Raw genomic sequence first — 24,889 nt, forward strand, 5'->3', positions numbered from 1 at the left:
TATTTCTCAGGTAGTTAAACTAATTCTCTGTGAAGGACAGCTCAGTGGCTTGCTCCTCTGCCACACACAGCTACACCCCTACAAAGAGGTCCCTCTCCAATCACAAAAGAGCGCTTAATTATCAGGGGGGAAAAATAAGTGCTGACCACGTTGGCGAGATGACCTTTGCTTTTGGAAAGATCCACTGACAGATGCGTTTCATTCCCTTCACTTTGTTCTTGTTTCTTGGATGATTAAGAGTGGCTTTGAATTCGAATAATTTAGCGCTCATGGATATCAAATGAAAAGTAAAAAATAAATAAATTAGGAAAACGATAACCTTGTCAAACGTTGACCAGACATGCCTGCTGGATTCTGGAGGATCCATTTGGTAAATTGATTTCAGACCTAATTTGTTTGACATTCGTGCCTTTGTGGATTAATTAGGTTGCAATGATGAGGTCACACAACTGTTGCGTTAAATTTTTAGTATAAATGAACTTTAATTTATGGGCGATCAGCTAAACCTTCCAAAGCTTTGTCTGATTATCTCGTCATCCTTTTTTCCCCCTCCAATGGCAAAATGAAAACGAGACCTCGTTTTGGCTCCTCGGGAAAAGCTGCGATGAGGAAATGAGATTGGTTTGCAGACATGCATGTTATTTGCCAATGGGCTGTAAGGCAACATCAGGGTGGATATTTCCTTCCCTGCTTTTGATTTTCCTGCCTCTGATCATTAAATTTCATTGCCAGTGGGGATACTCTTCATCCCTTCGCTGGTATGCATTTCATTTAGTCATGGTATTAACATTTCTGAAACCTTTGTTTGTTCAAGAAAGCTATTAGCGAGCCGGAATAGTTTAAACCACATCCTGCTTTACACCTGAGAGGCAGCAAGTGTGACTGCAATCATTTTGGCTTCTTGCTTGAGGCCCCTCCAAAGTGCTTGCTTTGAAAGGAAGATGGAGAGGGAGAGTCCTTGGGATCTTCCATTTGGGTTTTACCTCTGACTCTTACCTGAAGGTATGTATTGCTCGTGCTTCCGCTGGTTTTGAAAGCCGTATTTCATTTTCTTGTTGGCAAAATATTTTTGTTTGGAAGCCCTTGCGGCTTCTCTTCCCACTCTTTTAAGCTCTGCTCACACAGATGCACTCTGCATTTTAGCTCAAGGCCGTTTCAGGTTTATTGTGAGAGAAACATTCAAATGACCTCTTTAACAGGGGAACTTAGGTTATAAAAATAGTAACTGTCGAATACACCGATTTAAAAACTTTTTTTTTCTTGCTTCCCTTGAACTTTAGAGTCCATTTTTGTATTTTGTGCTGCATTTATGTAAATACTTGTTGTCGAATGGCAGCAAGGAGACGAGTTACCACGACTAGCAGACGAATCCTGCAAGTTTGTTAGTTATGCTTTTCAAATGAATGCAATTATCCTCGGTGAGTATAAACCATGTGATTGGGTGATTGGTCTAAGCAGAAATGCACAAGCTGCCATTAGTGCCAGTGGGAGAGGCCTCCTTTCAGCTCGTCACCTCTTGGCATTACTTAAAGACACTGGACAAACTTAAAACCAGTCTCATCCTAAACCAAGCAGTGAGGGAGGTGAAAATCAAAGTGAGTAAGTTCAAACAAAGAGAAGTAAAGTAAGTGGGAAACAAACCCATAACTTAATCAGGTCCCAATCAGGCCAAAATAGCAAAGACAAATTAAAAGTGCATGCCATGAAAGAGTTAGGAGGATATTTCCTTTATTTTTTGTAATTTACGGGTTAAAAATAAATTGTGCAATTTATTTATGTTTTTGAGCGGGGAATAAAAATCCCACTGATGATGTGGAGGTGTCAAAATCTCACAGAAACTCATTATTAATTATGGTATACCAGGTATTAAGGGGTTAAATGACAAAGTCTACAACATGCCAGATGTGACTGTCACATTCTCTTATCCATTATCTGCTATCATACTTGGGAAGAGACTGACAGTAAAGACGGAGACGGTGGAAATGAACGGAGACGTGGGTACAGCTGACTTAATCCCTAAAGGCCACAATTTTAAGATTAGTTTAAGATGCAATCAAGATGACATATGGTCAGATAACAATTCTCCTATTTTAGCAGATCTTTTTGATACAGCCACAAATGTCCGTTTTCATTCATGCCCACATATTTGTTCAAAGGGTACAAAGACACCTCAGTAGAGCCTCTAGTGTAAAATATATTCGCATGACATCAAATATCCTTTATTTTCGGGTCAAGAGGCTCTAACTAAATCAACACTGCTATTTCCCCCTCACAGGGTACACACATGACATCTTGGTTTCACAGCTCATTCACTGCTTGCAAAGCATTTCAAATAAAACAACAACAGCAGCAGCAGCCTTTGGTCTATTGTTGCAGAGGTCTATTGTATGGCAGGCCCTCATAGTGTCATGGCCACCCCCAAAGCCCTCTGAATGAAGAGCCTTGGTGCTCGAGGGAAGGAGAAAGGATATCTTTGTTTCAGATTTCCTTCATATCACTGTCACACAAGCACGCAGCTTTTACTTATGTTACTATGGTGATGGGTTACACAACTCTCTCCCAAATCACCATAACAACAAACTAGAAAAAGGGATGTTGAGAAGAAACACTTGCTGCACTTGGACAAGCAGTGGCCTAGGGTGCAAGAGCTTCATAGCGGCTTCTCTGTGGTGGTAGATTAAAGAATTTGTAACACAAATGTTTAGTCATTAAGAGAAGAGACTGGAGGCTAAGAAGACCAACACAAATCAAATCTGCTACTTTGATAAAACACTGGCAAAGAGCAAGAAAGTAAAGCATATTTGAAGAATTCTAAACAATTAAATAGCAATTGCAAGAACTGTAATGATGACACGCCTTAAGGACTATCTAAAACTAAATATTTGCAAGTTTAAATGTTGTAGCAACTCCACTTACTAAAAATACTATAATATGATGTAAGTACTATGAATGCAATAGACACCGCACCAGCAGTCGTCTATACACAGACGGTTCTGATACCAAGAGTCAGTATCTGTATAGAGTTAGATCAGTAACTGTTTGGACATAATATACGTTCTGCTGCTAATCTGTGTTACATCGATGTCTCCATCCATCACAGCAGATTTCAAACTGAAGTGCAAACGTTCAGCTTTAATTTAAAGGGTTTACCAAAGGCCATTTTTATACGTGGTCCTCTTTTCCCACGTCCTAACATCATTTTCAGTGTAAGACTTTCAGTACTAGGATGGAAAGACTTTGTAATTAATGACTGGCTGAAATTTAGAAACTTGCCCTGTTGAGTTAAGATCATTTGACTGATTTGAAGAATATCACTTTTCTTTGCCTTGAGAAACTCTTGGGTTGGTTTTGTAGTTTGCTTTTGGCCATTATCATCCATTTGCACTGTGAGCAGCCATACAAGCTAGGGCTGTGACCTCAGCGATATGACCAAAATCTCATATCCCGATATAAAACATCTATCGTCCGATAACGATATAAATCACAAAAATGTAACATTTTCTGTAAATTCTGTGAATCTCGGGTAGCTGAAGTGTTTCCAGCTGGGCGTCATGTATCTGGAGTCGAGTGTTTTACCGATGCATGAAACGAAACATTTTTAGACATAGGTTGTAACGGCCGCCGTTTTCTTTGCGGCGTGCTGCGGGGAAAAGCCTGTTCTAACGTTTGAGTCTAAGGTTTATTTTTTAGCACCTGACGGCTCTTTTTTACTTTTCTTCGTGAAATAATCTGCATACTATTTCACACGATTCAGTTTATTTTGAAAAGTCTCAACAGGATCTTGAGCTTTATTGTGAAAGGTTTATGTGGAAAATAAACAAGCGGACACGTGACGGTTTTACCGTCGTTGTTGCTAACGACAACGCATAAAAACAGGCACTTGTCCGTCCATAGTGTGGTTATTTTAAATATAAGAGAAAGAGAGAACTTTAAGAAATTAATATAGCCACTACAGTAACCATCAAAACGATGAAAAAATATTGCCGTAAACAGTTTATTTTGCGACACCACGAAACAAACGATAGCGTAAAATGAAACAACAGATGTTTTTATATCGTCATCCGATATATATCGTTATATCGAACAGCCCAAATACACGCCCACACCATAACACGGGTTCTACCATGGTTGATGGTGAAGGGACAGATGATGATATATTCTTTCGATAATCTGTCCCCAGATTGTTTTTTCTTCAGAAACGGTGCAAATTTTCAGATATTCCCTGGATAATCAGATCCTCCTGCTCTTCTGTGTAACCAGCGTTTTTGATCGTGTTGTAAACTCTTTGCATTCAGTGTACATTCATGAAGACATCTCTTTTTTTACACTTTCACAGTGACAAGCCTTGCTGCTCATTTCTGCTTTTGTTACTGACTGAAAGTCAAGCTTTGGCTGCTTTGATGGGTCAGCATACATTTAACTTTAATATCATTCTTGGTTAGGAGTTCTTCACTTGGAAGCTGCGTGTTAGCATCATGAATTGTGCATGAAAAAGGTCAGGGTGTTGTGTTTGCAAGTGCTCCGACAGCTTTAATGTTTGAAAGGATAGTTGTTTCTGGTCTGGAGATGGTTTGCACTTTATCTTCAGAATTACTTTTCAAAAAGATGCTTTTCCCCCTAAAGAGCACATTTAATGATTGTTTTTTTCCATCTGCCCATTGTAGAGATAACTAAACACCTTATGCAGTGCCACAATGGTTAAAGGTAAAAGATTTGTCTCAGTGTATTCTTAAACATCACTTTCATAAAACCAAATCAAACCAAAATGATCTGCATGATCAGATAATAAAACAAGCTGTCACAAAAACCAACTTATGTTCAAGAATATCTACAGAAAAACACTTCTGCTTCACTTCACTTTGTTGAAACTAAAGTGCAACAGATTAATAAAATACTGACAAGTCGCAAATTAGTTGAACATAACAGTTGTGTTCACTTACAGGAGGCCCAACATGCTTATTCCCATTAAGCCCTTTCCTTTTACCTTGTATCAGTTATTTTGTTTCATGCACACGTTCGTGGGATAGAAACGTTCCATTCATCCTGAGCACTGGATCCATACGAGACACGTGAAACCTGGAGTTTTTCATTACATTTATTTTTACACTTTGTCTTCGTCTAAATGGAGCTGAAAACTGCTATTTCTCATTTCTTTTTAAAAGCTTATAAAGGGCATTCAGTGAAGACAAAGCCGATTTATTATGTGCATAATATCACACACACACTCCAAATCTGTAAACACTTTTGAATTCATCTGTTGTGACACTCTGAATGAGTCCAGCAGAGATATCATCTGGATGCCTTGTAGTGTTAAATACACAGTACCTCAGCGAAAATGATGAAAAACAAATAGTTTGCAGGTTATTTTGAGTGTAAAGATTTAGTCTTTATCTAAAGACAAAACAGGAATTTGAGCTCTTTGCATGTAATTTATCTGTTTGTTCATTTCGATGGCGGCTTTGTCAGCTATTGATTTCCAGCACTTTTCATCAAAACGACAATGTCACTGCATTACTCTGTGAGATCAGAAAGCGTTCAAGGAAGAAGACAAATCATGAATAAACAAAGAAGCCAAACACCAATTTATGCAGATTGGATAATGAATTCAATAATGTGTGCAAAGATAAAGACAACAATAATTATTTAGGATAAATGACAACAGATCCATTGCCTTAATTAACAGTGATTGGCATGCTCTTTGACTTAATCTCTTTTCCATTAATGTGACTAAAACAGAGAGCAGTTAAATTCCTATCAGCAAGGTACAATGACAAGATGCACTCGGTCCCAGAAGTGTGAGAGTGGGACATCATAATAGTTTTAATGGGTCTAAAGGCTTTGCGTCGAAGTTGATTACTGGGTGTGGTGATGTGAAGAAAACAGTCAGAGAGGGAAAAATATCCATAAAATCTTTAGTGCAATTAAACAGATTGTTTTAAAGATTTTGAGGCTGAGAGAAAAAGGTGCTTTTCGTCTGGCTTGTACTGCAGAAAGAAGCAGAATTATAATTGTTTGCAGAACAGAGTTTAAAAAAAAAAGATGAAATCATAATCAAATCTGCAGTAAATGAAACAGAATATCTTCTGTGTAAAAACAGAAGTTTTTTCTGGAATAGTGTTCAGATGCAACAGTCTGTAAACTCTGTCAAAATGAGAGAATGACAGCAACGCTCTCAGTGCGTAGAATAAGATAATCAATTCTCACTAAATCCCGCGCCGAGCTTCTTCCAAATCACGGTTTGTTAGCAGAAACCACTAAATCAGAGATGGATAACTAATTTAGTAGGGTGAATCAGGTATTTTCTGATGTGCTCTCCTCCTCTACTGGATCACCCCAGGGTTGTTGCCTCTCTCCCCTTCTGTTCATTCTGTACACAAATGAGTGTCGCAGCAATTTCACGAACAGACACATCCTGAAGTTTGCTGACGAGACAGTAATCGTCAGTCTTCTAGTGGGGGACGAGTCAGGCCATGGACAGGTTGTAGATGATTTTGTGAATTGGTGTGATGAGTCCTTCCTTTCACTTAATGTGTCAAAAACTAAAGACATGATTATTGATTTTAGGAAGTCCTCTTATAGCTCATCACCTACTATCATTAAAACTGCCAATATTGGGATCGTTGAGAGTTATAAATATCTATCTGTGGTACTTGACCATAAACTGTGTTTTGAATCTCATGCTGATGTCACTACTAAAAAAGTTCAACAAAGACTGTTCTTTTTAAGGAAAATGAGATCTTTTAATGTGTCATCTGAGATGTTGTCTTTGTTTTATAGAAGTTTTATCGAATCTGTGATGTCTTTTTGTATTTTTCCCTGGTTTGGTAACCTGACGGTGAAGAATAAGAATCGGTTGGGACTTCTGGTAAAAACTGCTAGCAAAATTTCAGGGCGCTGGCAAGATGGACTTTTGGCCATTTACAATAGAAATGTGCTTAGAAAGGCTCATTCTATTATTAATTGTGTGAACCATCCACTTCACAGTCAGTTTGAGTTGTTGTCTTCCGGCCGCCGTTTTAGAGTACCTCTGAGGAGGACTAAAAGACTCCAGGTTTCTTTTATCCCCACTGCACCTTGTCTCCTTAATGGCAAATAATTGTCCTTGAACTTTCCATCATTATTATTGTTATTATTATCTTATAGTATTGTTCTGTTTATTTTTATCCTGCTGCTAAACTAATTTCCCCTTGTGGGACAATAAAGAAATTGAATTGAATTGAATTTTCCCAAGCAGCCACATGAGAAACTGGGACTGTTTTGGAGGGCCAATAGCTTATAAAGAGATAATCTTAATAATCTGTTAACACTAAGAAGAGCTGAGTTAACCTTATTGCTGTGGCCCCACAACATTCCCAGTTCCTCATGTGGCCACCTCCGGGAAAATGAATAACCCACCCTGCTCTAAACACTAGTCTCCCTTGTTAGCAAAAGCTTAAAACATCCACAGGCCCACCAATCAGAAGACGCAAACATGCTGCTTTTATCAGATTCTTCAGTATGTTATTATGTTGTTTGCCAGCTCCATATACTCATTTGCACCATAATTTGCTTTATATAACAACAGTACATTGATAGTTATTTATTTTTGACACATCATATTATTTACGTAAATTTTATACTTATCTTCATTTATTTTGAGACAATTGCATATTTTTTCTTCTGTTTATTCTGCTATTGTTTGGCAATGAAGTGCGCCGAGTGAGTCATTTTGTGTCATTGTATGAGGTTGTAATGTGCAATTATGGATGATCAGTGTTTCATTTTGAATTCTTTCATTATTTTCAAAGCTTCTAGTTGTATTTTTTGTGATTTTGCAGCTGTTTTCTAAGACATGGGAGAAAAAGGAGAAAGAGTACAAGGACATAGTGGAGTTTGCTGCAAAAGAAAACCAACATTTATTATATGTTGGAAAATAAGACATTTGATTCAGTAACTATTAACATTTTCATTTATATTAAAGTGAACTTTACCGAATCAGAATACAGGATTTTAAAAAATGCTTATTTTAAACAAAAAGTGTCAGAAAGCTTTTTGCCATTTTCTCAAAGCCCCAAAATTCCTGAACCAACAGCAATCTAACAGTTTTACAGCCACTGCAACAAAAACAACGCCATAATGTAACAGATACCTCAAAACTACATCAACCCATGAAAACCAATAACATGTGACTTGATCAACAAACCAACAATCACATTTAAATCCCTTGCTCTTCTGCAGAACCTTGGTCTACTTATGTGGATGCTGCGTTGACAACTACAACTAGGGCTGGGCGATATGGCCTAAAATTCATATCGTGATATAATTTCAAGCATGTGCGGTAACGATATATATCGCGATATATTATTTTCTTCTGTATAACGTATTTTCCACAATATAAGGCACACTTAAAATCCTTTAATTTTCTGAAAAATTGATAGTGTGCCTTATGTATGAATTCTGGTTGTGCTTACTGACCTCGAACCGATTTTGGCTGCAGAAATCTGTTAAAAAATGTTTTAGTACAACCTTGGTAAGCTGCACTGCTTGAGGAAACTGCTTGTTTGGCTGCCGTAGTGAGGAGCTTCGCGGATTAATCTGGGTCCAAAACTCCGTCTTGTTCAGGTCCCAAAGTCAAACGAACACAGAGTAAAAAACGGTCTAAATTCTTTAATCTTTAATAAAATCATCAGCGTTGCTGCTTTACCAGGTGTAACAATTAAGTTTAACATCCAGGCATCCATGAAAATAGAAGTTATTAAATTTAATGGAGTTAGAAGTTAGTAGGAAGTTAGCTCGCTAGTTTCCACCTAAACATAACGTACCATGTTCTGACTGAGAGATTTTTGAAACTAATTAAAACGTACAGCTCTGCTACCACTTCCGACATAAATGAAGAGAGAAAGCTAAACAGCAGTGGCGTTTGCAGGGTTACTGAAGTTGGACTACCTGGTATATAATGATGTGCTACGTGATTGCTAGCGACACAGCTATGTTAGCATAACATTAGCACAGTGAAGCTGGAGGATGAACGGCAACTTTTTTCCACTCAATGAAAGTCATTAATGAATCAATGTTCCGGAAGTGGAGGAAGCGCAGTTTTTGGCTTTCCCCATATTTCAAAAGTGCTTCATCTCTTTGCTATGACTGTCGGCCTATTTTGCAGATGATAATGGTTGTAGCCGCTGATGCTTTCGACCAAAACAGGCGCAGCTTGATGACATCATCAACATGCGCTATCGCGATAGAGCGGTATAGTCAAAATCTCTATCGTTGGCCAAATTTATATCGTTTCTATCGTATATCGTTTATATCGCCCACCCCTAACTACAACCCACCTAAACATTGCTGCAGACCACCAACCTAACACCCTTCGACACTCCACAATGGCAGTGGTCTCCCACAGCAAGGTAATGTGGTTCACCACATAGTAAGGACTGCTCAGAAACCATTTGAAGAACAAAGGTGAGGTCCTGGCCTCCAACTCCTCAGATCCACATGTGTGTCAGTCTAGGTCCTAATAACAAACCCAGGACCACTGTCAATGTCCCAGTGCCAAACGCAGAACATCCCAATCCATGCATTTCCCAGTGGATCAGAGCTGCTTTGGCCTTAACAGGTGAACCTATACAATATTAGGTTTTATTGTTGTGCCTTATTGGTGTATGCTGAAATAGTCTCTGTAGAAAATGTGCTGCAATTATTCATATGGAAGGCTTTAAACCTTTATGCATTTGATTACGAATCAAAAATGTTCTTCATTTACTTTACAACACTAATCAGTATACAATTGACTTCATGTCAATATCAGTATAATGTAATAAAAACGATTTTTTAATTCTGATCCTAAATATGTGACACTCATTTGCATCAATTCTGTAATTATGAGATATTAACAACAATACATATGAGCCAAAACATAAGACGGGAATGGTTTGTGAGCAGAAATGTGCCTCACATGAAAAAAAGCACCTTGATGTGGGCTTTTCTAGTCCCTTTGTGATTTTAGGTTTACTGTTTCCTGTCTTCAAATGGAGCATATAAAAGGAAACAATTCAAAGTCACTGACAAGTCAAGATATCCTGATCCTTCTGTAGTGAATTGGCAGATAAAAGCAGCGGGATTAAATATTCACAAAACCCTGACACGTGAAGGCACATATTTTATTGATTGAAAGAACAATAGTCTCAGATTTTTGACTTTAAAAGCACTCAGGAACTTTACCCCACTGAAGAACCACGGTGAATGCAGGAAACAACCATCCCTCCAGAGCCATTTTCCTGCTATGCTACAAAGGCGAAGGTTAACGCTTTGCTCGTGTGGCTAATGGAAAGCGCCGGAGCTCACCGCTTAGAAGCATATATGGGGTAGCGCTTGCTGTCTGGGGAGATATTATGGCTGTGGGTTTGAAAAATGAATGGAAGGGTAAGGAGAATGTTTGTTTATGGATCAAATAGCCGAGACAAAAGGACTAGGTGGATGACAAAGAACGTTGCCAACGTAGAAGCTGGTTAAGTGGATGTTGTGAATGTCAGATTGAGCATTGTTCTCTAATGGCCCTTGAGAGGGAAGAAGTCTGTGCTTTTGTTTTCAGACCATTAAACGGGGCAGAGGCCTACTTGAGTTGCTTCGAAGGAGACTGCAAAGACACTAATGGTTACTTTGTAGGGAAAAAAGGCATCGGGGAATTCAGGTATAGAGTACAAGACTTGTGATCCAAGCATGAAACTGCTCTAAGTCACAATTTATTATGGAATAATATTACTTTTTTAGTACTAGGCCTATGTGATAGATGTTTATGTGTTCTCCCAGCGCACTAGTTTCCTGCCAGAGTCCAAAGACTAAGCTAAGTGGTGATTCTGAATGAGCTAAAACCGCTACATCAAAAAGAGCTGGTTGAAGTGGCTTGGGCATCTCGCAAGCAAGCTTCCTGGGCACCTCATTGGTGAGGTGAGTCCCACCCTGGAGGTCCCGGGGCAGACCCAGGACATGCTGGCGAGATTACATCTTTTGGCTAGCCTGGAAACACCTCTGCTGCTACCACAACCCAGTCCTAGATAAATGTAAAAAAAAATGTATGGATAGATGATGGATGGATAGATTAATGAATGGATGGATGGGTAAATGTCACAGTGTTTTGTTGTCTGATCTCTACTGGGATAGGCTGCAGTGCCAATGGAGGAATAAACTATTAACCTCTTAAGCCCCAAGCCTAACTGATCTCCTGCCTTTTGCCCCTGTATCAGGGGGCGTTGGGGCTTAAGAGGTTAAGTAACAAACTATTTGACATCAACAAAAAACAGACCCTATCTGAACCTCAACATGTGGCACTGGATGAAGATATTTCAAACCAAGTTGACAACACTCTGCCAAACACTGGTGCACCACTGTAAAAGCCAAGGCTAAAAAAAAATGTCAAGGCTGCTGTTCCCAGAAATGTGTCCAGGTTGCCAGTTTATGCTTTCTATTCTAGATATGACGCCTCTCCTCTGTGCTGCAGTCAAAGGCATTGAATAAACACTGCTTGCAATTTTGTCAAAAAGGATTACTCAGCCTACAGAGTGCACTATCACAACTCCCTCTCTGTCACGGTGATAAAACATGGGAATGGGAGATTAGCGGTGGCAGTGTTACTTGTCCTCAGCCATCTAAGAGAGCTGGCAAAAGGAAAGGAGACTGACAGAATAGCCAGACACAGTAAACACATCGAGGAATGGTTAAAGTGAGACCCAAGGATATCAGACCTCATCACACGACTGTAGCACCCACTTTTCATTTAACTGTGGCTTAAGACCTTTGTCCTTTTTACAGCCTGCACTGAAATGCCAAAATGCAAATGAAGAATATCGTGATGTAGTGATGTAAGTGTTATATATATTGGCAGTATGAAATTCTCCCTGTCATTTCACTCCGATTGGGCTCTTATAAAATCAAATTAACCACTTATCTACCTCAGGGTTGCTGGTGGGCCAGAGCCCTTTGCAGCTGTTACAGGGCGGGAGGTGGGGTGCATCCTGCACAGGTTACCAGCCAATCACAAGACTAATGGCTCAGTCACAATCAAATAAAAATAGGATGTCAACCTCCTTTCAATTAGGAAAAAAACGTTGTTGCCCAGTGACTGAACTGAACGTTGAAGACGGCTGCCAACTTTGAGTGTTTGCAGACCAGCTCATTGCACACTGTCACAACACTTCTGTTTGTGTTGCAGTCTGCAACCACTGTGACTGCAGTGTAACATAAGGCCAGTTCATAATCACCAGTAAAACCTAACAAGCACATCTTTGGACTGGAGAAAAGCAACGTCTAGCAATGAACCCTTTTGCTCTGATGTAACATTACTAACAACTGCACCGACATCTAGTATAGCTCAGTGTGTGCCTCACTATTCCTATAGAAGGGACAAATAACAGAAACACAGGGAAAAATATCAGGTATGGTCACCTGATAGTGACTGGATTAAAAAAAATAATGTTATTATGATGTTTTTCCAGTTCCCTCATTATCTGAATGTGTTGAAGCATTTTAGATTTCAGCAGACAAGCATTATTAGTACATAAAAATTGGTAAACAATTGGTAAAGGTAAAAATTGAACTGTAACATAAAACTGAGGAGGATTATACTGATATTTTTGTTAAGAAATGGTATAATAACAATGATAACAATCAAATTAAATGATACTACTGTTGATTCTTGATCAATTTTCTGCATTGGAAAAAAAGTAGACCCGCACAGGTTTTAATCACCACAATTATTGTATTTGTGAGTCTGAAAATAAAAGAAAAAAAGGTTTGCATGTGACTCAGATGTGCTACAGCTCTGTTGCTACTGCTTTGACGTAACTGTTGTTGCAATGTGCTGCATGCCAGCACAAATTAACCCTTGTGCGCTCGTCGAAATTTACACCCTCCTATGTCCCTCGTTACCCAAAATGGTCCCCATCCAAAAGGTGATATAGCAATATCATTTATGAATTTTTTTTTCATTTTTTTTTTCATCAGATCTTTTAAACAACTTCAGACCTAACCACAGACATAAAGGTTTTCATAATTTTTTTAATATTTTTTAGGTTTTTATGGCTTTATTGTCATAGAAAACCCTGTTTTTTTGGGGGGAAAAAACCATAATATGCAATATTTTCAAAAAATTAGTTGCAAATGGAAATATTTGGCATGAGGTTATTACAGCCTTGAATGGGTAAATAATTCATAACAACATTGATTTGGATGCATTATTATTTTTGGAGCAATAAGAGTTTTTACAATTTACACCCTCCTATGTCCCTCGTTACCCAAAATGGTCCCCATCCAAAAGGTGATATAGCAATATCATTTATGAATTTTTTTTTCATTTTTTTTTACATCAGATCTTTTAAACAACTTCAGACCTAACCACAGATATAAAGGTTTTCATAATTTTTTTAATATTTTTTAGGTTTTTATGGCTTTATTGTCATAGAAAACCCTGTTTTTTGGGGTTGAAAAAACCATAATATGCAATATTTTCAAAAAATTAGTTGCAAATGGAAATATTTGGCATGAGGTTATTACAGCCTTGAATAGGTAAATAATTCATAACAACATTGATTTGGATGCATTATTATTTTTGGAGCAATAAGAGTTTTTACAATTTACACCCTCCTATGTCCCTCGGGACCCAAAATGGTCCCCATCCAAAAGGTGATATAGCAATATCATTTATGAATTTTCTTTTCTTTTTTTTCACATCAGATCTTTTAAACAACTTCAGACCTAACCACAGATATAAAGTTTTTCATAATTTTTTAAATATTTTTTAGGTTTTTATGGCTTTATTGTCATAGAAAACCCTGTTTTTTGGGGTTGAAAAAACCATAATATGCAATATTTTCAAAAAATTAGTTGCAAATGGAAATATTTGGCATGAGGTTATTACAGCCTTGAATAGGTAAATAATTCATAACAACATTGATTTGGATGCATTATTATTTTTGGAGCAATAAGAGTTTTTGCAATTTACATCCATTGGTATCCCTCGGGACCCAAACGGGTCCCCAACCAAGAGGTGATATAGCAATATCATATATGAATTTTCTTTTCATTTTTTTTCACATCAGATCTTTTAAACAACTTCAGACCTAACCACAGACATAAAGTTTTTCATAATTTTTGAAATAATTTTTAGGTTTCTATGGCTTTATTGTCATAAAAAACCCTGTTGTTTTTTTGGGAGGAAAAAAACCATAATATGCAATATTTTCAAAAAATTTGTTGCAAATGGAAATATTTGGCATGAGGTTATTACAGCCTTGAATGGGTAAATAATTCATAACAACATTGATTTGGATGCATTATTATTTTTGGAACAATAACACTTTATTGCAAAAAAAAACTGAACTGACCTGAACAAACTCAACAACAAACTAAACAAAGATGTAATTTACATTATCATACATAGCATGAACCACAAGATGGTTAGATTTTGCAGACAGGACATATCTTATATATATATCTTTGCAGCACTTATGATAATAATGTGCTGTTTGCACGATGAGCACTGCTTCCGCTTTTTGGAACGCTGCTCTTTCTCAGCAAAAGCCTCCCCTAAATTGACTGTGCGCTTTGTGTTGTGCTTACGCCCGTCTGTGGATTTCGTGGCGTCTGTGCAGAAATCACTAGTAAGACAAGGCTGCAAACTATTCTCACAGACTTCAAAGATGCACCTAAATTTAAAAAAAAAAAAAAGATCATCCTCTATCTTATTGTACAGACCATGATCTTTTTCTGTCTCTCCCTCCTGTTCTGTTCCTGTGCCACTGGGAAACTGAACTGACCTGAACAAACTCAACAACAAACTGAACAAAGATTTAATTTACATTTTATAGCACGAACCTCTAGATGGGTGGATTTTGCAGACAGGACATCCTACCATTTGCAGCAGTTACGATAATAACCTGCTGTTTGCACGTTGAGCACAGCTTCCAAGCCTCCCCTAAATTGACCGTGCGCTTCGTGTTGTGCATGCGCGCCTCAGTCCATTTCGTGTCGTCTGTGCAAACTATTCTCACAGACTTCAAATGTGCACTTATCCAATAACTAACTAATCCCTATGTCTCTCCCCTCCCTCTCCTCTCCCCCCTCCCCCCCGGCTCTGTTGTGTCACTGACACAAAGACTGCCCTTCCCCTGTCTGCCCTTTCCCAGCCAGGTGGCTGTTTTCACACCCCTCCCCCCTCTGCTTAACAAAGACGTGCCTGCTCTTGCACCCCATCCCCCCCCTTGCTGCTGAGCAAGCAAGGCTCATTCAGAGTGAAGAGATTTCAAACATTTAGAGAGACTTTAGAGAGGAAGAGAAGAAAGTTGCAGGCTCTTGTACACTTCAAGGAGGCGGCTCTATGGGCTGTTTTGTTTGCGACCGACACACACACACACACACACACACACACACACACACAGTATATATATATATATTCTCAATCACATTCACGCCACTCTCTTATATCAGTTCCACTACATCAAGACTATTTTATGGTGGTCAGCTGTTTTATTGCCATGTAATTTGCATAATAACATAACCATGACCTGCATTCAAAACCACTGAAAATGTCTATGGGAGTGCTGTACCTAATATTGTGCTCATTTGATCCAAAACCTATTTTTCCTTTATTTTGAAGGCTGAGGCTTAGATCCATTAGGTATTCACGAGAAAATAATTATCACATGTCAGAATTACAGTATATCGAAAATATGTGATTATAATGGGAGTCAATGGGGCCCAAAATGGAAATTAGAACGTAGGAGTTAAGCCTTATGTTTATCTCCTTTACTATACACCACACCATAGAGGGGATCATTGAATTTTAAAAATAATGCTAAAATGCACATCCTGGCCAAGTTTCATGCAACTAGTCTTTAAAATGCCTGATATATTGAAAATCAAAAATCCAAAGTTACCCAGGCGGGTACATTTTTTCACCTAGAACGCAGGAGGGTTAAAGAAACCGATATGCTCAAAACAGTCTTATTACCACATTGGAGTTTCCATTAGTTCATTAATTTTCAGTACCTGTATATGAGACAATGGTAAATGGCCTGCATTTGTATAGCGCTTTACTTAGTCTCTAAGGACCCCAAAGCGCTTTACACTATACCTATATATATATATATATATATATATATATATATATATATATATATAGACTGACTGTGCTGTAGTTGTTTTAGAATTATAAATTCTAGAACACATAATTGTAGTCCAAAGTGAGATAAAACCTACTAGATAGACTCACTGTACTATCGAGATATGTCTGCACATTTGGGTCTCCATAACATAAATCAGACTGACACTGAACCTATCAAAGCAGTAAAAAAATGGTTATTAGTCAGACAAAACTGCATTAAATGAAGATCGTTCCACTAATTTAATGACTAAATAAAGTAAAGCTTCTGTTCACAGCCTTTCTTTCCCTTCATGGCTTGCCTATGTGGGACTTCTACTGTGATAGAAGTGTTGTGACCCACTGAAAACTATAATAAAACATCAAAATACTGAGAGTCAAACTGCAGCTTAAGCTGACAAAGTCCATTTGAGGAGCGTTGATGGATCGAAGTATCAAGATGTAAGAGGCTGGCAAGCTGAGTCCGACTCTAATATCCCCACAGTACAGAGGATAAACCTTTTGATTTAGACAACAACATGACTGTTCCTCTAATATCATTCTCATTTTTCATCTTTCCAACAATTGCATTTCCTGCGACATGCTGAACATTACAGTCGCAGGGCTTTCAGTGTGGCTTGCATCTGAGTAACAAAGACAGAAACTTTTCATTGCCTAAATGAACCCCGGTGCCTTGTGATGGTGTGCATTTTTTTGAGAAAACACTGACACATGACGGGTTTAGTTTAAATGGTCAAATTGTTAGTTAAATAACAAATTACAAAATTAATAAATTGGATAAATTACTATTGGTGCATCTCAATCATTTAGGTCTATCTTTATAGTGAAGCTGCTCTATCACACGGATTAGTTTTTGTTGTGGCTACAAAAACTGTGCAGGACTGATTTACAATACGAGGGAAAAGTGTATTAGCTCAGTGCTGCTATCAGGGAACCACATAAAGAGATAATTCAAGATCATGCAGAGTGCCCTCTTGCCTGAAGCAACTGTTGTTGTAGATGACACAGTCCTGAGATAATTAGGGGCACCATCAGGTCCATTATCACTTATTGTGTAGTCAAAAAAAACCCTGATTAAATCAACTGCATGCCTGCTATCGTACAAAAAGCACTGGTCTGTTTGTCAAAATCTTTTGTCCGCACTAAAATTCCATCCCAACATAATTTTGCCTCACAGATCAATTAGTCAGACACTCACTCTGAGATTGCACCACAGGGCGAGTGAGTAATACTCAGCACAAGGTCAGGATGCTGTTGCTTTAGCACTTTGCAAACAATAAATCCGCTCCTGTTATACAAAAAAAACCCCTGCTTTGCTAGCTTAATCTACTTGGTCATGGAAAGATTAGCTTCTGCTTCTCCCCTGCTCGCGATAATGAAAACTGTAACACCAGGCAAACAGGCAACACTGAATGCAAGATGAGAAAGCACTGTTGAGATGACTGACCCAAATTTGTCCCCTTATGAACCAATCTAGGGCCCAGTAAACAACTTCTCTCTCTACACTGTTATCTTTAATTGCATTTAATTCCAATTTTTCAGATTTCATTGCAGCAATTCTTCCTCTTCTGTATACAAACGCTTGCACCAGTGAGGCTACCACTAGTCTGCGGCGCAGTGAGTTTGGAACATAGAGAACCTGATTACTATTCTGATTAATTGGGTGCCTGATTTAATGCAGGCACACGTCCAGCATTTTATCTACTTCAGAACTGAGCAGTAGTTTTGGCTGCTTAACTCTGGTGCTTTTACTACTCAGCTGGACTTTTTCCTCCCCTTAACTTATTAACATATTTTTTTACCACATTGCACTCTTTGAAACATTAAATTTATTTAGTAGACGGAGTTAGGAGAGTTATGTTTCTCAAGGTTAGTAATGCAAAAATCGACAGTATAGTATAGACAGTTTCCCAGAATAATCAAGAGAAGCAAGCACATTTATGGGCTTTTATAGAGATACTGGCTTACTGATTTAAAGATCTACAAAATTAGTGCTAAAGCCAAGTTATGGAGACCTACAGGTGGACCTGTGGAAGGTGCTACAGAGGACGCTATGCCAAAACAAGCATCTGTACAGTTTCTTTCCTTCGTCGCTCTGATAACCAATTAGAACAATCACATAGTGTCTGTGGGCGTTCTGATTGGTTAGAACACTCACAGACATCCATCACTCCTGCTGCTGAATCAAAGTGTGCTGTCCCGAGACGTTCCTTCCGTGTTCTTATGTTAAGCGCCGGGTTAAATCCAGTAGAATGACGCTCCCGCAGTAATACACGTTCCAGCCATGCATTCCAGCCCTAACCCTGACCTTATCCCTAACCAGCACTTTAGTGACGTTTGATCAGGGGTGGGCAACTCCAGGCCTCGAGGGCCGGTGTCCCTGCAGGTTTTAGATGTGTCCTTGAACCAATCATGTGATTCAGGTGTGTTGACCCAAGGTGAGATCTAAAACCTGCAGGACACCGGCCCTCGAGGCCTGGAATTGCCCACCCTTGCATTAGATAGTGTTTTCCAAAGTGATTTAAGTAAAACGAACATATATGTGTAGATTCATTCCAAACGGTTCTCATGTTTCCTCATATAGGGACGTGTTGGGTGCCCAGAAGCCTAATATACCGACGATTTGTCACCTAGTGTAAAATGTTACGCTTTGGGAGTGAGAACGTGTTGTTTAATCATATTACTGTAACTATTTTCTAACAACTCCTATTTGTGATGGCGATCTGAAATGATTCATACAAGAGCTCCAGAATTAGCCAAATTAGCCACATACAGATGCTTATTAATAGTCAATGACATTTAAACAAACTGAATGCCAATAAGTGTAAATTTTTAATATGTAGAGTTGAGCCAAGTTAAATACAGCTCAGCATTAAGCTACAAAATGAAACAGTCCTCTGACTCTATAGGACACCTTGTGTTTCTGTGTGTTTCTTTGTAATGACATCAGGTTTTTGATGCCCTGGGGCTTAGCAGGACTGGCTCCTTGGTTAGATTTTAGAAAAGGTCATGATTTGGGTTGAACTACACCTTTTACACCTGTAAGAAATGTGGGGTTTTCTTTTATGTTTTCAGGGTTTTGCAGATTTATTGTGTTTAAAGGTGAGACCCCAAAGTAAACATTATACATTTATTTGGTCATGGGGTAGTGATTTAAACGGTCACAATAACAGCTTGCACAAATGAGTTTTTTTCTGCAGGGGGCACAGTCTCCACTTTCCATAAAATCCCCTGCAATAGACAGGACAATTACAATCCTTCACCTTCACCACAGTTAAACATCTGCTGAATTGTCTCAAGAGTAAAAAATACCTAACGTGTCTCCATCCCTCAGAAGTTTATCTCCATATTGATCTTTGCAAACCAGCCTCAGCTGCATGTAGATAGCATAAAGCTGTCAGCTGTAGGATATTAACACTACCAGGAGGAAACAGTGTTGATGGCGCTCCAGGTGGGACAGGTGCAGACGGTGCAGCTGGAGGTGTCTGCTTCAGTCTGTCCTCACATCAACATGACAGAGACCCTCGCTGCTCCAGCCTCTACGCCGAGCAGATGGGAACAAAAGAGGTAGCTGTTTGTTGGAATTACAGAGGAGCTCTCATTGATAATCTCCCAGGATGAAGAAGTTAGAGGCAGGGCTGGAGGAGGACAGGAGCGTCAATAATTTATGAAAACATCATCAAATAGGTACAGAAGTGAATTCCTTATTGGGAGTGTCTGTGAGCATCTGCAGGCAGTGTTCAGCTGTGACTTTATGTGTTAAAAAGCCATCAGAACTCAATTTAATCAGCGCGAGAAAATATTGCAAAAGTGTAATCATGCTACAGTCGCAATCTCGGAGATGATCATTATCGCGAGGTACGTCACGATCATTCAACATCCTGCTGCTGGTTCAGCTGGATGCAAATGACTGCCGCTCTGATCACTTTTACAGAAAGGCTGCTGCTCATCGACGGGGCACAAACAGGAAGATCAGATTAGATAACAGCCGAATTTCGTGAGTCTCGTGTCAACACATCTGATGGTAATGGCTTTGAGATTATAGTAAAAGGTCTTGTCCTACCCAGTTATCAGATACAATGTTATAAAACAGTGATGCTGGAATCAGTGAACACGAGGCGTTTCTTTTTTGTTTTCAAGGGTGGAAACATGAGTGCAGACTTTGGTGGTAAGCTACTTTGGGAGTATGATTGGCTCGTCTTTGTAACTGAATCCGCGAGTGTAATCTTGACGCAGCACACGAGGGAGACTGTCTGGACGAGGATGACAAGCTTCAGCATGGACAATAACATCAGGAAAGAGCCCAGACCACCTCTGTTCTCTCAAAACCTAATTGTGGAGGCAATGCGCAGCCACAGAGCACTAACACAGCATCCTGGATATAATTATATAGAAAGACCAGAGAATTGTTTGTATTCTTAAATGAGATTAAGTATTTGAAAAATCTAATAGTTTAATCGTGGCAATATCTACAAAAACCTTCATATTAAGTTTAGAGTAAGGTATACTGAGGTCGGCAACCAGTCACTCTGTTGCCACTCAGCTGTCGCTCCCACAAGCTCGGAAAAAACAAATCTATATGAAAAAGAGGACTCATTTTAACTCAGTCATCTTCTCCCAGTTACATCAGTCCACTCAGGCCCCATCTTATCTTAATGACCTTGTAGTACCATATCACCCTATTAGAGCACTTCGCTCCCGCTCTGCAGGCCTACTTGTTGTTCCTAGAGTATTTAAAAGTAGAATGGGAGGCAGAGCCTTCAGTTTTCAGGCCCCTCTTCTGTGGAACCAGCTTCCAGTTTGGATTCAGGAGACAGACACTATCTCTACTTTTAAGATTAGGCTTCAAACTTTCCTTTTTGCTAAAGCATATCGTTAGGGCTGGACCAGGTGAGCCTGAATCCTCCCTTAGTTATGCTGCAATAGATGTAGGCTGCCGGGGGATTCCCATGATGCATTGAGTTTTTCCTTTCCAGTCACCTTTCTCACTCACTATGTGTTAACAGACCTCTCTGCATTGAATCATATCTGTTATTAACCTCTGTCTCTCTTCCACAGCATGTCTTTTATCCTGTCTTCCTTCTCTCACCCCAACCGGTCGCAGCAGATGGCCCCGCCCCTCCCTGAGCCTGGTTCTGCCGGAGGTTTCTTCCTGTTAAAAGGGAGTTTTTCCTTCCCACTGTCGCCAAAGTGCTTGCTCATAGGGGGTCATATGATTGTTGGGTTTTTCGCTGTATCTATGAAGCGCCTTGAGGTGACTTTTGTTGTGATTTGGCGCTATATAAATAAAATTGAATTGAATTGAAATCCACTGTCCAGTTGTTCTCCTGTTTGGTAGGAGATGGTAAAATGGCTCTTTAACCTAGAAGGTTGCCGAGCCCCAACTTAGGCATCTTTTAAAAATAGTTTGGTCACCCATTGGTTTGTAAAGTCGGTTGAAGCCTCGACTTTCAGCTTTCATGCTGCCCTCCTTCGGGTGCTCTGAAACCAGACGTTAGGCTCAAGGATTGAATTTGACTGGGGACCTGAGGGACCTGTACGATTCATGCTGCAGGTACTTGTCAGTCACAGTATTAATTGTCTATTTCCTTTTAAAAGAGATCAAAATGATCAAAAATTGACATTACGCTCATGTGAATGAAGTGAGGTCAGTCAGTCGGCAGATCAAAAAGTTCAAATCAAAAAAGCAAAAATTGTAGTCTCTATTCCAAAGGTTGGTTTAAATAGTATAAACAAACAGCCTCTTTTGATATATTAAAAAGTATATCACTGAAAAAGAAAACCCTATAACCGCAAAACAAAGTTTTCCCTGCGTCTGCATGCGTCTGATGTGCATACTTTACAAGTATAGCTCCAGTGCACCGTCCACATGAAGACAAGTGGGTTTATTTAACGACTCAGAACTCGTTCCAGCGTGCCCAAATTGCCAGGAATGTCAAAAGCACGCAAACATTTTACTGCGAGTTAACACGCTACCACAGCTCTGGGCACTTAAGCCTTGCTGATTTGGTTTGGCCGTGTATGAACAGTTTTCCTTCTAAACACAAAAGGTCATTTTTAAATTATTTATTTATTTTTTCAGCAATCCAGCATTTTCAAAAGCACCAACTGCCTCCACCATCCAGGCCAGTGCTCTTCCACGAAGACAGACGGGACATTCGAGGACCAGATCAAAATCCCGTGCAAAGATCTGCCACTCCATCTGTCAGAGTGGAAGACGTGGTCACAATTTATTATGGTTGGCAGCATATCTGTCAAGATACAGTCCAGCACTTGAGGAAAGACAGAAGCAGGAGGAAGTCTACGCTGGCTCGTCTTACAACACTGACCTAGTTGTAGGCTGAATATAAAATCCGTCAGTCTGAATCCTTCTAAGTTATTATTCCCCTTTTAGCATATATTTAATCCTGTACTACAATACAAGGTAAATCAATATAAGCAACATACTACGAATTCCCATCAGTAATGACCTTTAAAGGCACACAGTTTGGTAGGTATCATAACCACATAAGAGAGACTGGGGAATGGTGTGGGGGAGGAAGACTGTTTGTAAATGCCTTATGAATAAAAGAATAAACGTTTAAAATGCAGTCCGTATAAGAGATGATATGAATGAATCCACACGTGCATTTAAGGCCTGTAAATATACACGTGTGCATATATCTGCATGCATATCAACACATACCGACACAGCCGTCTTTTTTGGGAGTGACACAGATGCGTCGAATGGCACTTGCGCTCTCACCGCTCGTCCACGAGGCCGCGTCTCATTTAAATTACTGACAGATGCACATATCTATCCACCCATCCCTCCCAGCTTCCCTCCACCTCCACCTCTACCTCCCCTCTCCCTCAGGCTGTGTGTTTGTTACAGCGCCAACACATTGAGATTCCTGTTAATTAACTGCAGGAGTGTTGCCACTTCAAGCTAATTTTTTTTCTCTAGCATTCCCAAACAGCTTGCTGGTGTGAGTGCCGCCATAAGGGCTGATGAAGAAGGTGTCCCTCGCCTATAGGGCTGCCCAGCGTAACAGCACTTACACTAATAAAAACACTGTCATCGGTGAGACGCACCGTTCGGCATTTCCTGGCACGCTGGGGTTTAAGGAACGTATGAATTTAAAGGCTAAGTGGTATTAATGTTAATACTTGTAGAGGCATCCGTGATTCAAGTATTACTGACTCTAATCTCCATTCTAGTTACTGCCATTCCGAGGCTGGCAGTGTGGAATTGCAAATTATTATATTATTCATATTAATGCCCACACTAATCTACGGAAGAGGATTAGGGCCACTGGGGAAAAAAAAGTGGGCACGTCTTTTTTTTTCTTCTTTTCCTGAATTCTGAAAAAGTCAGAATTCTGAGAAAAAAGTCAGAATTCCGAGATTAAAGTCAGAATTCCGAGATTAAAGTCAGAATTCCGACTTTTTTTCTCAGAATTCTGAAAAAAAAAATTGGATGAAAAAGTCAGAATTCTGAGAAAAAAAGTCAGAATTCTGACTTTAATCTCGGAATTCTGACTTTAATCTTGGAATTCTGACTTTAATCTCAGAATTCTGACTTTTTTCTCAGAATTTTTTTCCAGTGGCCCTAATCCTCTTCCGTATTAATCTGCACCAGTATCAGATTTCATTCAAACTGGAATACCATCCCAAATCCTGCTAAAAGTTTGCTGCCACCGCAACGAGCAAGCCACATTTAATCAGGAATTTGGCAGCTTGCGGTTCCAGACTTGCAGGTGGCACTTGGAATAATTTGACCAAAAGGGCAAGTGCGCCCTTCTTAAACTGAGAATAAAGACCATTTGTTTTAAACAAGCTGTTTTAGCCCAGATTCACATAATACTGGGTTGTTTAATTTTGAAATGGATCATGAGATCTGCAAAGAGGATGCAGCAGTAAAGTGATTATATACAGAATTGTGACCACATAAAGGGATTAGGATATTTAATGTTCGCTGTATTGATTTTAGAAGGAGAATTAATTTTTCTCATGACTAGCACTGCTCAGTCTAAAAACGGTTGCATAACGTGCTGCTGCTGCTTCTCTGGAGGAGCCTTGTAAATTCTTGATACAGAAAATGTTCATTTGACAAAATAATCTTGCCTCAAGGTCCACTCTGTGGGTCGTCATCAAAGACAAGTAAGCCATTTTCATGACAGCTAAGCAAAGTGGTGGTTAAAAGCCTAAGAAACCTAGTAATTGGATCTTGAGTTAAAGCCATTTTCAAAGCCTGTTGATAACATAAGACCGCAGATTCTTGAGTTTTACCATAGAGTGTATATGACTGGCAGAGCCACTGTTTTAAGCCCCAGTGTTTTGTTGTAACAACATTTGGACGAGACTATGGAGTGAAGTTATAGGCTAGTGCTAGCAAGCTATAGGAGCAAGGTGCATTTGTCGCTATATTTAGCGAGTTTTCAGACCCCCTTCGTGACCAAAAGCGACTAGAGACAAATCTGGCGACTTTTTCTGTTGTTATTGGAGACTTATGACAACTTTTTGACGTGAAAGCACGTATTACTCTTACAAGCAGCGGGTGCTGCCGTGGACACCTCGCCCGTGCCAAAGCGCTCACAGGCGGCGGATAGTCCTCATGCAGCAGTCAGAGCAGGAGATGTTCACCCCTACTGCAAACTGCACATGAATCGCGCATGAGAATTGTGACATTAAAAAAACAATTGCTAAAAGAAATTTGTAGTTAATTTGTAGTTCTAAATATATTCTAAATGCTTTTAGGGTGTTTTTTACTCACTT

The 24,889-nt window shown here is 39.4% G+C and overlaps 1 protein-coding gene across 4 annotated transcripts in view; it reads right to left on the minus strand.

Annotated features, from left to right (window-relative positions):
* Positions 1 to 24,889, minus strand: part of tmem132e (transmembrane protein 132E) — a 483,984-nt gene that overhangs the window by 159,404 nt on the left and 299,691 nt on the right. The gene's annotated exons all lie outside the window — the stretch shown is intronic.

Source organism: Neolamprologus multifasciatus, chromosome 10 (assembly GCF_963576455.1).
Source record: "Neolamprologus multifasciatus chromosome 10, fNeoMul1.2, whole genome shotgun sequence".
In the NCBI taxonomy this organism is placed as follows: domain Eukaryota; kingdom Metazoa; phylum Chordata; class Actinopteri; order Cichliformes; family Cichlidae; genus Neolamprologus; species Neolamprologus multifasciatus.